Source organism: Camelus bactrianus, chromosome 32 (genome assembly GCF_048773025.1).
Source record: "Camelus bactrianus isolate YW-2024 breed Bactrian camel chromosome 32, ASM4877302v1, whole genome shotgun sequence".
Lineage (NCBI taxonomy): Eukaryota > Metazoa > Chordata > Mammalia > Artiodactyla > Camelidae > Camelus > Camelus bactrianus.
In genome coordinates this window covers 19,342,900-19,356,292 of record NC_133570.1, presented here as the reverse complement: position 1 = coordinate 19,356,292, position 13,393 = coordinate 19,342,900, and the positions used below count along the sequence as shown (strand labels likewise).

At 47.8% G+C, this 13,393-nt stretch overlaps 1 protein-coding gene across 4 annotated transcripts in view; it reads left to right on the top strand.

The window, feature by feature from the left end:
• Positions 1 to 426: 426 nt before the first annotated feature.
• AP1B1 (adaptor related protein complex 1 subunit beta 1) overlaps positions 427 to 13,393 on the top strand; it is a 44,389-nt gene continuing 31,422 nt past the window's right edge. For 2 of the 4 annotated variants that reach the window (XM_074356777.1, XM_074356774.1), the window contains exon 1: positions 427 to 583. The gene's annotated coding sequence lies outside the window, so the exon portion shown is untranslated. Of the gene's footprint in view, positions 584 to 1,796; positions 1,896 to 13,393 lie in introns of all 4 variants that reach the window. The other 2 variants (XM_074356775.1, XM_074356776.1) reach the window with 2 other exon arrangements.

The window sequence follows — 13,393 nt, the reverse complement described above, 5'->3', positions numbered from 1 at the left end:
AGGGAAATGGACATTATGAAGTTCTCCTGGAGGGTCTGAGGTTTTCCCCTACAACGCGGAATTCCCCAAAGGGCTGCACTGAAGGGCAGTAACCGCTAGACTAGACTTAAAGCTCTAGTTTAACTCTTCCATTCATAAGGTAACAACTGCCCCTCTCAGAGCCTCAGTTTTCCCGTCTGTAACACAGAAGGGAGATGGACCTCAAAGCCTCTACGACCTTTTCCATCTCCATTACGTTAATGACTTAACAGCCGGCTAGTTTTCCCAAGCCTTGTACGGGAGGCGGTGGCGGAGCAGCGCCGCGTCGGGGGAGGGGTTAATTCCGACTGACCCCGCCCCTCCTGGCCCCGCCCCGCGGGCCCCACCCCCCGCCCTGGTGGCACCCTTGACCCCGCCCCCAGGCCGTGCGTCCACCGGAAGTGCCCGCGCGCGGGCAGCTCACTTCCGCCCGGCAGGTGACAGCCGCGGGGCTCCGAGCGGCCAGCGGCACGGACGCACCGGGAGAGCAGTAGGACAAGGCCGCGGACATTTTTACTGCCGAGCCGAGCCACGCCGTGGCGCCGGGAGCCGTTCAGACCTGCGGGTGAGGAAGTGGGGAGCCTGGCGAGGCTGGAAAAGAAGTGGGGCTGGGGGTCGAGGGTCTGAGGTGAGCGGTTTCTAGGGTCAGAGGTCACGGAGAGGACGGGGCGCTAGAGCGGCTAGAGTGGCTTCCCAGGCCCGGGCGAGGCAGAAGGGCTGTGGGTTCATTCATTCGCGCCCCCTTGGCCGCCGGCCTGCACCCTAGGCGTCCCAGGTCCTCAGCCCCTCCCTGGACGCCCTCCAGGAGAGACTCCTGGACTTAGGCCCCGGGGAGCCTACTCCTGGCCAGACAGGAAACTTCTCTTCGGGTCTTGGTTCCCCCTGCACACTCACCCCCATGACCATCCTCATCGTTGAGGGCCTTATCTCTTTGCCAAGGTTCGAAAAGGGAAAAAAAGAAAAATTAAGAAACAACCCGGTGCCGCCTACTCTGGGGTAGGATTGGGCTTGGTCTGTCCGTTGGCGCCTCACGAATAAGTTAACCGAGGACACCTGTAATCATGCCAAAAATACTGATAAAAATGTTAGCTACTGGTTATTGAGCTACTGCTGTCTTCCAGGCACTGTGCTAAGCACTTATAATGCCGATTTTTAAACTTCCCAGTAACCCTTGTAAGATACCTGCTGTTGTCACCCCCACTTTATGCATGAGGAAACCGAGGCACAGAGAGGTTAAATCACACCTGTAAGGTCAATAAGGTAGTTTTGGCAAGCGCCGGGGTTCCTACCCAGTCTCTCAGGGACCTGTAAAGTGCAGAGACAAAAGAGACTGGAGTAAAGATGTAGCCTTATTGCTTCTCGTCTCATCCTCATAAGAAGTATTTGACTCACTTTCTTTAGGGTGAAACAGTCCTGCAGGCTGTTGCTCTGAGTGATTACCTCCCAGGGCAAGTCAGGAAGTTTTCCTGATTGTTGGGAACTGTGAGACATAAAACAGGCTATCCACAAAGCTAATGTAAGAATATCAAGAACCTCTCTTGAGAGTGGTTGAACTGCATTCTTTTTGGAGTAAAGAGAGGAACCACATGACTCCTACGGGATCTTTTGGCTCTAGGTTCTTAAAGAACATTCTCAGGGGAAGGGTCTGTGTCTCTCTGAGAAAAGCGTGGGTCCTATTGCATCTAGGCTGGGGAGCACACATCTTGCCTAGGAAATGGTGCAGTAGATTGATGGCCGGAGGTTTAGGCTCTGTGAGTCTGAACCTTATTTCTTTGCAGACATTGACTTGCTCCAGTTCTGCCTCAGTTTCCCGGAGAGCAGCACAGACCTGCTGACTTCTGCCCACTCCTGGGTGTTAATGAAGACTTAATGAGCCTGTAAGATTTTCCATGTGCTTCTGAAGAAAGCTGTGATATAAATATTACTGTAGTACCCGTTTTTAATCTCTATGATCTGTTCTCCTAGTTGCACTGAATTCATGGAAACTTAATATTGTCACCTTATCCCCATCCTTCCATGGGAGGATTTAAGATGAGGTGACTTGTCACAGATGGTGGGAACATGAGCAGAGCTCAGAGCAGCTGGCTCCCTGTCCCACGTTGAGCCCACTGGGCTCCTTCGACCTCTTAGAGCAGCTTCACTAGTTTTCACAGAATCAGATCCCTCCGAGGTTGTCTAGAGAGTATCTGTTGAATGTGGTTTGAGAAGAGGCTTCACCTGAGTGGCTTGAAGAGCTCAGCGGGTGTTAAAAAAAAGCACTGCTTGGCTCCCTGTCAGTCAGCCCTGGGTTCCAGTCCCAGCTCAGCAGCTTTGTGTGGTGTGACCTGGATGATGTGCTTAGGCTGAGCCTTTTCTACCTCAGCTCTAAAATGGTACTGACCACCACTTTCCCCTCCCCTGCCGAGCGCTGCTGCATTCGGGGATTGGACAGGGACATTTGTGCAGAGCCCACTACTGTGGTGATGGGTGCCTTGACCCCAGGCAGTTGATGCCCACTGGGGGCCTGTGTCTGAGGAAGGCTGTTAGGAAGGCTTTTACCCCCTGGTTTTGGGGGTGTTACTTTCATGTGCAAACAGAGACCTTTATGTACACAGAACTTCTCCCATCCTTGTTTCACTTCCTAAAAGCGTTTCAGAACAAGTTCAGTCCATTGGTCCTGCAGGCTTGGGGCTTGAACTTTCATGTTTTTCTTGTCATCCTCTGAAACTGCATTCTTGACTGCTGACTTCCCGAAAACCCTCACGTCTGGCACCAAAGCTGATGTGCTGACAGTGAGCCAACCTGGCTTGGGTGTGAGTTCTGCTCTTTGGTGTATTTCCAGAAGCTGAAGGGCCCTCTGTTTCTTGTAGGTATTTCTTTTTCTGAACAGGTCTTTTTGCCTAAGATAGGTCACTGACAAATTGTCACAGGCCAGAAAGGGTTTTTGTGTTCTTTTTCTCTTCACACAGAGAGGAACAAATAAGCCCAGAGAGAAAATACTGTTGAGCAGGAGGGGCATCCTTTACAGCAATTCTGCTTGACTATCCATCAGCAGATCCTCATTGCTTTCAGGCTAAAACTCACATTGCTTATCATGGCCTTCAAGGCCTTTTGAGCTCCGACCCCTGCCACGTTCTCCTGCCTCATCTTTCCCACTCTCTTCCAAGCTCTGGGTGAACTCACCTGCTTTGTCACTTCTGCAAGCCCCAACTGTTTACCTCTGTGTAAACGCCACTGAACACATTTCCTGTCACACCCCCTTCTTTGCTAGGCCGCTACTTGGTGCTTCCTATCTGACCATCTCCCCCACCTTGCTGGCCTGAACTGGAAGTCCTGGGGCATTGATCACAGCAGGTTGTCATTGACTGTTTACTTGGCTGTCTTATAAGTAAACAGCTCTTAATCCTTGGAGAGGACTTAAATGTCTGTGTCTCCAGCACCTAGTGAAATATCTGGCACATAGTAGGTGCTCAGTAAATGTTCAGTGAATAAGTGAATGAATATCGCATTGAATTGTTAGGATTCCTTGACTCCTGAGGAATTCGAAGCACTTTCCAGATGATCTGTCCATCCTCATGTCACCCAAGAGGGGTAGGGAGAAATCTGACCGATGGTGGGATTAACTACTCTCCAACTACTCATGCTCCCAGCCAGCCAGCCGCCAGAGAGCTTCTGGCCTCCAGAGACCTGGGGGTTGGGGAGCACCAGGGAGGTGCCGATGCTAACAGCTCTCCCTGTGTAGTATTGACAGTGGCTAACTTGGTGGGCTGGGCGCTGCAGAAGGCTTTGTATGTATTCACTTCTTTTAGCCTCACAAACCCCTCAGGTATGTGATGCTGTAATTCTCATTTTACAGTTGTGGTATGGTTGTGCCGGTTCGGTTGTGTAGACCCCTTGAGAGCCCAGGCACATCCCTGCCGTGGCCGCCTTTCCTTTCCCAAGCCCTTGTTTTTGAATTCTCTCCTGTTATTTAATGGAGCTGAGGAGGAGTTTGGCCATGGTTCTAGACCCCCAAGCCTCATGCTTTTGGGATCTTTAGCCTTGGGCTTGACCTCTGACTTCCATTAAGAGGATCTCCCTGAAGTTGGGCGGCCCCTTCTAGTTAAGGTTACAGTGTGGCTGGCTGACTGCAGAATGCCCAGAGTTCATCCTCAGCGAGAGTGCCTTAGTCACTGATGCACTCTCTCCTCTGTGGGCTTGAGCCGCAGGATGGTAGGTTTGGAAGTCATGTCTCAAAAACTTTAAAACCAACCCTTCAGTGTTGATTTTCAGTGTTCATTACAGCTGGACTCTGTAGAGGACTAGACTTGGTTGGCACATAATTCTTATCACTCTCTAATTGCTTTTAGGATCCTGAGCATACTGACAGTGGAATGACAAAATTTTGTTTTAGCTGGCTGTTGAGTCTGTTTCTGTGGTCTTCGTTCTCTGATCTCTAAGGGCTGGGTGGCTGGATGTTGAGATGCTGAGGACAGAGCCTTCATATGTCCAGCCTTGGTTCATTCATTCAGTATTTACTGAGCCCTGCTGTGTGCCTGGCACTGGGCTAAATGTGATGACAGGTAAACAAGCCTGACAGTTTCTGCCTTTGGGTCTCTTACCACATTCTAGCAGGGGAGAGAGACAAAGAAGAAATAGAAAACAAATGTAATAATTAGAAAACCAGATAAATTATGAGGGAAATGGAGCATAGCAGCTAGCACCTGTTAAAATGTAAGCCAGATCTCAGGACTCTTGCTTTGAAATGCTCCAGTGCTCCCAGCTCATTCAGAGTAAAAGCCAGAGTCCTTACCTTGACCTGTAAGGCCCCCCTTCATTCTCCTCTGACCATTCAACCCACAGCCCCCCCTCATAGCTCACTTTGTTCAAGCCGCATCGCCTCCCTGCTGTTCCTCAGACAGGCCAGGTACACTCCCACCTTTGCACTATTTTTTACGCCTGGAAGGCTCTTCTCCAGGCAGTGTCACCTGCCACCTTCTCAAGGAGGCCTTTTGTGGTTAAATTTCAACTTCCCACCCGCCTTCCCCCATGCTCCCTATCCTCCTTTCCTGCATTTTTTTTCTCCATAGCTGTTATCACTATCTGAGACACTATATATTTAATTTACTTATCTTGCCTATAGTCCCCTTCTGCCATTAGGACGTAAGCTCTAAGAAGGGAAGGGTTTTTATCTGTTTCATTCAGTGCCGCATCTCCAGCATGTAGACCTGTTTATGGCTGAGTGTAAGTGTATGAACAGGAATACTGGGCTGTGAGGACAGAAAAATACCTACCTAGTGTGTGCAGGGATGATGTCTTTGCAGTGATGCCATCTAAGCTGAGATATAAAGGATAAGTTGGAGCAGCCACTCTAGAAGCCGGAGAGGTAATCCAGGCAGAAGGATCAGCAAGTGTGAAGGTAGTGGAGGGCTTGGCAGTTAGAGGAACACAGAAGGCCTGTGGGCCTGGAGGCTTATAGGTGGAGGGGGTGCCTAGCTGAGCTCAGATAGTAGCGTGTGTCAGAGGCCCCCCTCCGCACGCCTTCCCCAGCATTGTACCCGCCACCTCCTGCAGCTCTGGTCACTCTGAGCTGATGCCCAGAGTAGGGGATGGTGATCTGGCCTCAGTGAGGGAAGCGCCTGAACATTTCTTCCATCGGAGATGGTGCCACCTGATCTTCTACCCTTTGCCCTTTCTTCTCTCTCTTATCATTTATTTACTTACCTTCTATTTATTGGCTGTGAAATGGGCTAGGGTGTTCGGCATTCTCAATTTCAGTTTTGTCAAAATAGCTTGACAGCCAGAACAGATGCAGCTCTGACCCTGGCAAACCCTTGAAATGAACATTGGGAAGCTGTTCTCTAGCTGAGGTTGGTTTACAAAACATGAAATTTCCCTTTGAGGAGAGTTGAGCACTAGTCCTGCAAGTATTTTTTGAGCAGGTCCTACTTGCCTGGCTTACATTTTAACAGGTGGTAGCTGCTATACTCCATTTCCCTCACGATGTTTCTGGTTTTCTAATTATTACATTTGTTTTCTATGTCTTCCTTGTCTGTCTCCCCTCCTAGAATGGGAGAGGATGGTGGCCTGGGGCTAAGTGGTTGTGATGGAGCTGGTGGGAAGCACCTTCATGGATTCAAAGTTAATTGTGAAGGTAGACCCAACAGGAGTTGCTGATGGATTAGATATGGGAGGTGAGAGAAAGTGTGCTGTCAGGAGTAACTGAGGTTTTGGAGGCCTGAGAACCTGTTAAAGATGGTAATGGCAGTAACTAAGGTCATGAAGGCTGAAGAATGAGCCAGTTGGGGGCTAGGAGGAAGCAGGTGGTAGTTTTTTTATCATGTTAAGTTTGAGCTGCCATATAGATGTTCAAGTGGAGATGTCAGGCAGTTTAAATATATGAGCTGGGAGTTCAGGGGAGAGGTTGGGCCTGGGGATATAAAGTTGTGAGTTGTAACACATGGATGGTGCTTAAAGCCATGACACTGGAGGAGGCAAGATAACACAGCTGGAGAAGGGAAGAGGGTCTCTGGAAAGGGGCAGAGAAACCAGGCCTGAGCCCTGGGGCACTCTAAGTGTTGGAGGAGTGGAGGGGGAACAGAGGAACTAGACAAGGGGGTAGGAGGGAAAGCAGAGAGCATGGCATCCTGGAATCCAAGGGAGAGAGTGTTTCAAGGAGAAGGAAGTGATCAGTAGTGTCAGATGCTTGTCGGCATGAGACTTGTCATTTGATACGATCGCTGCATCTTCTGCCGGCAGGGTCCGACTCACCCTGGCATCCAGCACTGACTTTGAATCTCATCCTTCCCTGCCTAACCTCCCCGGCTCCTTTCCCTGCCAGGATCTTGTCTTCAGCCAGGCAGGGGTCTATCAGACTCCTAAACATGTGTTGTGAGCTTGTTTTGGCCTTGGATACGTCACTCCTCTCAGCATCTCTAACTCCTCATTTTTAAATAGGTTTCTCGAGAATTAAATGATACAGGGGCTATAAATTACTTAGCACAGAGCCTCTGCCCCAGTGAGTGTTTGTGCTGCTTTAGTTATTCTCATTCGCTCCCTGTTTTGCAGGCATCTTGGGGGTCTTCTCCATGTTACCCTCACCCCTCCCTTTTCAACTCTGACACATCTTTTCATGTCCAGACAAGCCCCTTTTAATCCAGGAAGGCTTCCTTTGATGCCCCACCCATCTAAACCCTCCTCCTCTGAGCTTTGGGGCAGATATCTGGAGGGCGTGATTACTCTGCTGTTCACCTGAAGTCCTTCACCTGGCCTCAGGATCTGTGAAAGCCAGCAGGCACTGACTGTTCTTTGTCTACGCTGTGTGTGCTCCTGTGTGGGGCACAGTCCCATGCTTGGGGCTGACAGTGCTCCACACTGTTACCCATGCTATATATACAAGTGACTCTAAAACTGGACAGATTTTCAGAGTGTTCCCACTGTGTAGGCCGGAAAACCGAGGTCTCGAGGAGCCTCGTTCTGTAGTCTTGGGCGTCTTTCTCATCTTCATTAATTTAAGGATTGTTCAGAAGAAGGCCCTATTATTGTTTTCTTTTTTTAAGGAACTTTTTCTTTTTCTTGGCAGCAGATCTTTCCACGCATTACTGCTCATAGATTAGTTGAGAACTGGCACTTGATGCTAGAATTCAGTCCTGGAGACTCGATGCTGATAGAGGAACATTTGCACGTGCCATTTGCCTGCCTTTAGTTCCTTTTCATTTTGAGACTTTAATTGCTAGTGGGTCTCAGAAGACTGACTTCGACTAATCAGTTTTTACTCACATCCCAGGAGGCCCGTACCTCGGTGAGCTCATCCAGACAGGCTTTCACTAGGCCCATTACCAAACTTGACATTCCTGCTGTCCAGACTGGCTCTAAAATAACCTGTAATTCAGCCTTCGAGGGACTCGGCAGGGATGTGTGGCAACATACTTCGCATACTGTTTAGCCTGGAGTGTGTGCTTCTGCCAGGGCTTCACCAGAAAGGAGCTGCCTTGCCGGACACAGTGGGACGTGTGTGACCTCATTACGGGGCAAGGGTAGAGAGTGTCAGCACTCCCATTTTCTAGCTGTGTGACTCCAGACAAATGGCTTGACCTCTCTGGGCTTCAATTTGCTCATTTGTAAACATGATATTATCATTACCTTCTTCACAGATTACTGTGAGGGTTAATTTTAAAACTCTTTTTGTAATTTCTGGCCCATAATGCACATCCATTTGTCGTTAACCACAGCCACTGCCACTTCTGTTTCAAATATTGTGCCAAACCCAAATAAGAATGCAGCTTATTTTCTCATAGTAATTGAACTAACTTGAAGGAGCCTGTCTGAGTTTGGTGACCACATTGTCTCAGAGAGGAAGTCTGAAATCTGGTTTCTCTACTACTGACTCACCTTGTAATCTTCGAGGTGGCCTTACCTGTTTCCCTGTCTGTACGTGAACTTTATTACTTACGTGTGAGGAACTTTTCCCTTTTAAAAGGAGACTGTCAGGTCAGGAGCAGTGAGTAAAATTACTAGGTGGTGAATAAAATCATCGTTTCTATTAAACATTGTCCATATTAAATGGGGTCAGGGATGCAGTCCAGAGCATGGCAAAGAGTAGGGGGATATTTATGAAATGAATCAACCTTGGCCCTTGAGACAGAACTGAAGACAGAAAAACACGTGAGCTGGTTACAGTTTGGCTTTTGTGTTCCAAGTGAAGAAGAAACCATGCCACTACCCTTCCCCTTTTATTCACTCTTCCTAGCTTAGTCCTTACTGTCCTTTGGCTAACCCTTGCCTTGGAGGTTTCTAAAATCTATTCATCAGGCAAGGGTTTAACAGTGACAATTTCAGCACTGAAGTTGGAAGACTTTTAAAGATCAGTTTTCCCCGCCCAGATATCCTTGAATTCAGAGATGTCTTGGCAACTGAATCAGACCTTGTCAAATGTTTCTTTCCCCCTTTCCTTTCCTAAGCTTCTCCTCTGGCTGGTCTCACTGCACCAGGGACTGTCTCCCTGCTTGATTCACTGGGTGCCGACGGTGTGCAGGGTGCTGTGCTAGGGGTGCCCACTCCACGGTCTTGTCCGATTGCACAGAATGGGCTGCTCTGCATGAATCACTGCCCTGAGACTAGGAGAGCCCTCCCCCTGGCCATTGGCTGGCCATTTGGGGAATTGCTTGGCTTGTTACTGTTTTCCCTCCTACGGAAGACCTAATAAGGTTTACTGGCTCTGGCTGCATTCTGAATTTGTTTTCCTTTTTGTCCCCTTGGAAACGTCTTCTGTTCTGCTCTGTGAATGATCATGCTCCATTTCCTCTTGTTTGATACCCAGGTGGAACACTCATTGGCGAGGAGGTGGTTTCTCATCTAGCAGGGAATCATAGATGCTGAGATGTGGGAGGGATGTTGTCATTTGATAGACTGGTTTTCAAACTTTGTTCCATGGAACTATGGGTTGTCTGAAGGGCCCTTGGTGAGGAGGGGAGAAGTGGGCATAGGGGAATGAGTCAGGGTCTGCGTCCCAATCTGTACTTCAACCAGAGCAGTTCCACTTATATTTTAAACTAAAAGTGGGGAGGGTGGTGGCTTGAAAAGCCATTGAATTCTCTTGTTTGACAATTGGAGAAAATACGGCCCAGAGATGGGGAGGATTTTCCCAGGGTCACACAGCTGTTGGTAGCAAAGCCGGATTTCCTGGCAGCCATCTTGGCATTAGATTGGCCTTGCCATGTTTGTTGAAAGTTAACCGGAGAGCCTTATGTTCTCAGTTTGCCCAGTCATTGCTGTCTGGCAGTCATCAAGGAGTCCTATTGTTTTGATCTGTTACGGGCCCTTGGTTTTCTAGCTTCTCTGGGAACCTGTCTTTTCATTTGGCCAGTGGACATTTGGTGAACTCTTAGAATGCGCCAGGCATTGTGCCAGTCACTGGGTTGACAGCGTTAAACAGGACAGATCCGTCACCCTTGGAATTATTTTGTGCCCCCTTAAGTCAGTCCTTCCCACCTAGGAGCATCCACTGATCTGACTTCTGCCACCATTGGTTAATTTTGCCTCTTCTTATTCTGGAATTTCGTATTTACCATGTTGATGTTTACATTTCTTAGTGTCTTTTCATTCTCATGTTGTCCCCTGTCAGTGGTGAATTCCCCATTTCTTAAAGAGAAAGTTGAATTGTAGAGATGAAGTAAACTAATCTTAGCTCAGTACTTTTTAATTATTATTAGCAATCTTGAGACCTTAGAGAAAAGTTAACATATATTCAATATTTTCTTATTTCTTATAGATTTAAATTCATCTTTTAAGCTTAAAACATGAAAGGGTATTTTGAATCTCCTGTTCATAAAATTACATTTAGATTTGTGAGGATTGAAAATTTTGAAGTGTAGAGAACTGTGTTTTTCTTAAACCTAACTCTAACTCCAGTGGCTTAAATCCAAAGTCTTTAGCTGGGAAATTTTTTATGGGTTTTTTCCCTTTCTTTTTTTTTCCTAGGACCTCATTTTTCCACTCTTAAATTAAATTACAGCTTTGTCCCTGGCCAGTATATTAGCAATTCTCACCAAAGACTTCTTTTTAATTCTAGAAAACATAAGTGAAAACTACTCTGTTTCAGGTTTTATTACTCAGTTCCTTTTCTTTAAGTCTAGCGGCAGGGGAAACAGCCTTGTCAATAGGATTTAAAACCAAAAAAAAGTGAGATTAATAGGAACTGGCCCTGGGATTGTGGCATCAAAGCCATCTTCCGAGGATGGGTGTGGGGAGGGGGAGCTTGAGGTGGGGACAGTAGTAGTGGCTCCTCAAAGACAAACCGGTCCTTCCAGTTGTGGCCCTCCTTGAGTTTGGGCTGTGCCATCCCCTGGAGGCATTCCTTGGCCTGTAAATGCTGAAATTGAGGAATATCCCAGCCCAGGATGCCGTCTCCTTAGCAAAAGTGACTCATCACACTTACCAGAGCAGCTTCTGAAACAAAAATTCCCTCCAATTATTGCTTTTTTAAATGCGCCCCGCCACTTCCAAAGATGGAATCCAAACCCTAAGCTTTTTCTTTCCTAAATTGGCTGCTTGCTTTCAGTTGTGGCTCATGTACATGATCAGGGTCTTGGCCCCTGTGGCCTCCATTAGCGGGGTTGCAATGCATGGTGACAGCTGAGGTGGGCCAGGGAAATCACCAGTCTTTCCTGTGTCATCTACAAGTCTGAGCTCAAAGTCTGCCTGAACCGTAGGGTTTTTTCCATTCCTGCAGAGAGAACGAAAAATCTCTTGTGCGCTGACATCCAAGAGGCAGCTGCGGTGTCAGGACACAAGGAGCTAGCCCCCTCAGTAGGTCCGCGGGCGCAGGTGATCTCTCACGGGGAGGTGAGGTTTTTTTAATTGGTGCTCTGGGGTGGCTTTGCAAAGCGTTTTCACTTCTCCCCATGTCCCCTTCCTCCTCTACTTTAATTTCCTGTGTATGAAACAGCTTCAGAGGGAAACAATTTCTGCATCACCAGTCCCATTGTGCCCTCTGCAGAGGGATATGCGAAATAGATACTGCGGAGGAAAGAGGCCGCCAGCCTCAGCCGGCACACAGGGTGGCAGTTTAAGTTTGTGAGTAGTTCTTAGCACCTGTGTAAGGAAGAGTGTCATCAAAAGCTTCGGCTGTAGGGACATCAGCCTCTGTGGTGGCTTCACTAGCTGACTCTGCAGCTCTGTTGCTTTTTTTAATTCTTCAAAGAGAAGCTTTCCCACCTTTTCCTCTACCTGGGTGGTTGCATCCAACACAGACCTGTCAGGTTGTGTCCTGGAAATTCAGGGCCCTGGGATGGGGTGGTGTGCCTGCGGATAAGGAGAAAGCACATGTCAGCGTCCTCTTCCAGAGAAGGAAGAATTTCTGGGCTGCACCGAAGTTAGACATCTAAGGTAGTTTTGCTTTGTTCATTTTGATTTCCTTGTAGATTTAACAGTGAAGGGGTTTGTACATTACTTTCTGTGATTCTTTTGACCTGTGATTTTTAGCTCCTCTTGCCTTCATTGATCCCTCTTCTTTGACTGAACTTAACCTTGGGAAGCAGGGTACTCTACTATGGGTACCTCTGCGATTATGCTCTCAGGACTGACTTCTGAAGCCATACCGCCCTTTGTTGTGTGACATGCCATTATCTTCTTTACCTGCTCATTCTCACAGCTCCAGAAAGAACTTCTAAGTTGGTGAGGTTTCTCTGAGAAAATTGCTTTCTGTGTGCTCAAAAGGAAATTTAAAAAAAAAGTTTGATGGGGGAGGTAATTAGGTTTATTTATTATTATTGTTGTTGTTGCTGCTGCTGTTGTTGTTATGATTATTATTATTATTAATGGAGGCATTGGGGAAAGAACCCAGGACCTCATGCATCCACTCTACCACTGAGCTATACCCTACCCCCTACAAAAGGAAATTATTTTTAATGTACGTAAACTCCTATAGGAAACAAATGCTTAAATTGTTACCTAACAAAGCTGTCAGAGAGCAGGCTGAAGCTCCCTGGGATTTTCAGCGGCTACATTTTATTTCTTTCAACAAATACTGACTGGACACTGGCCATGTGCGGAGGACGGATGCAGCCGTGGACCAGGCCGACGTGGGTCCTCCATTTGTGGATCGGTCTACAGCCCTGACTCCTGCTGCCGGGACCGGCAGTTGGAGCCCCTGCTGCAGCACTGGCTTCTTCGGACGCAGCAGTCCCTTCTGTTCGTCCCTGCAGCTCCCTTAGAAAAGCGCTGTCATCCTTTTTCAACCTGGCAAAGCAAAAGGAATGTGGAATTGTGTCTTCTTCTTTATACTTTTGTCAGCGAAGCCTTTATTCCTTTATCCTAAGAGGATCCACAAAGGCTTTAAGGCAGCCCTGAGACAGTATGCATTGGTCTCCCGCTGATGACTGGAACAAAATCTATGGGCGTGTCCGTTGGGGAACAGCCCTAATGCCATCCTGTCTTAAATACAAGCTTAACCGGAAAAATACAGTTGGGCTGGAGGGGAGCTATGTTGGCTTTGTTTCCAGAGACATTTGAAATGATCCTCGACTCCTCACATCTGTCCTACCAGTAACCTTTGTCTCACCCCCATGTAGTGATGAATTGAAAGAAGATGTTAATAGTTTACATGCTTGAGTCTCTTCCATAGAGGCAACAGAGGGACAAAGTGAGTTTTCTCCATTCAAATGTTTGTAGTGTGGGTTGTGTGGTTTTCTGGACCAATTGAAACCTCAGGTAGGACTGGAAGGTTGCACTTGAGAGTCTCATGGGTTTTTGGACTGAGTCCTTAGTCCACTTGTCAGGGTTCTGTCCTTCCTCTCAGATGGGGGAAGCAGAATTCCCTCATCAGTAAAGCACAGGTGCTGAGCTCAGATGGACCTGAAATGGTCTCTCAGTCCAGCCACTTACAGGCTATGTGACCTTGGGCAAGTTACCTAACATC